The sequence below is a fragment of the Oncorhynchus mykiss genome, chromosome 16, assembly GCF_057628025.1.
Source record: "Oncorhynchus mykiss isolate SJ-2025 chromosome 16, ASM5762802v1, whole genome shotgun sequence".
In the NCBI taxonomy this organism is placed as follows: domain Eukaryota; kingdom Metazoa; phylum Chordata; class Actinopteri; order Salmoniformes; family Salmonidae; genus Oncorhynchus; species Oncorhynchus mykiss.
Window position 1 is genome coordinate 7,106,548 of NC_143037.1, and position 2,644 is coordinate 7,109,191.

Here is a 2,644-nt window from a genome sequence, read left to right on the forward strand (position 1 = left end):
GTCTGTGACAGATATCTCCTAGCCTCTCTGTGGAGAACATTCTGTGACATATCTTCGAGCCTCTATGTGGAGAACAGTCTGTGACAGATATCTCCTAGCCTCTCTGTGGAGAACAGTCTGTGACACATCTCCTAGCCTCTCTGTGGAGAAAGATTTGTGACATATCTCCTAGCCGCTCTGTGGAGAACAGTCTGTGACAGATATCTCCTAGCCTGTCTGTGGAGAACAGTCTGTGACATATCTCCTAGCCTGTCTGTGGAGAACAGTCTCACATTTGGGGGTGAGAGCAGCAGTAGACGAGGTCTATCTAAGATGTCTGCTGTGGCTTTGAAGTAAAGAAGTACAGGTAGGATTAATACTGCTCTGAGCAACTTGGACTCAGGGGTAGACGTAACATAGTAAATGTAAATCCGGGACAGTCCAATTAATTTGATGCAGTATACTAATGTTCTTTAGCTAGGTTTCTTAGCCCATACAGAGCATTTGGAAAGTATTCATACCCCTTGACTTTTTCCACATTTTGTTACGTTACAGTCTTATTCTAAAATGGATTACATGTTTTTTCCCCTCATCAATCTACACACAATACCCCATAATTACAAAGCGAAGACAGATTTTTAAAGAATGTTTGCAAATGTATTAAAAATAAAAAAACAGATACCTAATTTACATAAGTATTCAAACGCTTTGCTGTGAGACTTTAAATTTAGCTCATGTGCATCCTGTTTCCGTTGATCATTCTTGAGATGGTTCTACATCTTGATTGGAGTCAACCTGTGGTAAATTAAATTGATTGGACATGATTTCGAAAGCCACACACACACCTGTCTATATAAGGTCCCACAGTTGACAGAGCAAAAACTGAGCCATGAGGTCAATGGAATTGTCCGTAGAGCACTGAGACAGGATTGTGTCGAGGCACAGATCTGGGGAAGGGTACACAAAATGTCTGCAGCATTGAAAATCCCCAAGAACACAGTGGCCTCCATCATTCTTAAATGGAAGAAGTCAAACTGAGCAATCAGGGGAGAGGGCCTTTGTCAGGGAGGTAACGAAGAACCCGATTGTCACTCTGAAAGAGCTCTGGAGTTCCTCTGTGGAGATGGGAGAACCTTACAGAAGGACAACCATCTCTGCAGAACTCCACCAATCAGGCCTTTATGGTAAAGTGGCCAGACGGAAGCCACTCCTCAGTAAAAGGCACATGACAGCCCTCTTGGAGTTTGCCAAAATGCACCTAAAGGACTCTCAGACCATGAGAAAAAAAATTATCTGGTCGGATGAAACCAAGATTGAATTCTTTGGCTTGAATCCCAAGCATCACGTCTGGAAGAAACCTGGTGCCATCCCTACGATGAAGCATGGTTGTTGCAGCATCATGCTGTGGGGATGTTTTTCAGCGGCAGGGACTGGGAGACTAGTCAGGATGGATGGAAAGATGAATGGAGAAAAGTACAGAGGTATCCTTGATTAAAAACCTTCTCCAGAGCACTCAGGACCTCAGACTGGGGTGAAGGTTCACCTTCTAACAAGACAACGACATTAAGCATACAGCCAAGACAATGTAGGAGTGGCTTCAGGACAAGTCTCTGAATGTCCTTGAGGGGCCCAGCCAGAGCCCAGACTTGAACCCGATCAAACATCTCTGGAGAGAGATGAAAATAGCTGTGCAGTGACGCTCCCCATCCAACCTGACAGAGCTTGAGAGGGTCTGCAGAGAAGAATGAGAGAAACTCCCCAAATACAGTTGTGCCAAGCTTGTAGCTTCATACCCAAGGAGACTCAAGGCTGTAATCGCTACCAAAGGTGCTTCAACAAAGTACTGAGTAAAGGGTCTGAATACTTATGTAAATGTGATATTTATGTATTTTTGCTTTGCTTTGTCATTACGGGGTATTGTGATGTCATTATGGGGTATTGTGATGTCATTACGGGGTATTGTGATGTCATTATTGTGTGTAGATTGATAAGGGAAAAAAACAATTGAATCCATTTTAGAATACAGCTGTAACATAACATAATGTGGAACAAGTCAAGGGGTCTGAATACTTTCCGAATGTTCTGTATGTTAAGTTTCGTATGGGGGTGTATTCATTTGTGGATGTCCATCTCCTATGATATGTTACAAATTACAACGCATATGATATATTACTAACTGCAATTCGTACAATATGTGCCGAATTTGCTAAACGTATGATAAGGTACGATATTCCAATATTATGCCACTAATGTTCCCTAGGTGGCTAACGTTAGCTTAGGGTTAAGGTTACGGTTAAGGGAAGTGTTAAGTATTTGCAAAGTAGTTGAAAAGTAGTAACTCATTGCAAAGTTGCTAATTAGCTTAAATGCTAAAGTTGTCCGTGATGATTTTTGAAAACACTACCGTTGGCATGCTGGACGTTCATGTTATACGCCCACCCATTCACCCCGACTAACCAACCTACTTTCATTTTTGCCTTAATTACCTCCTGTCTTATGTAACCATACCAAACATAACATATCATACTAATTTGAGTTTCCTGGATTTACAATTTACTATGTTACGTTTAGCCTATGAGACCAGGCTGCTCTGAGAAACTGCTCCAGCTTCTTACACTGAGCTGAGCCGTCTTGCGAGATGCCTGGCATATTGTAGACACCTCCA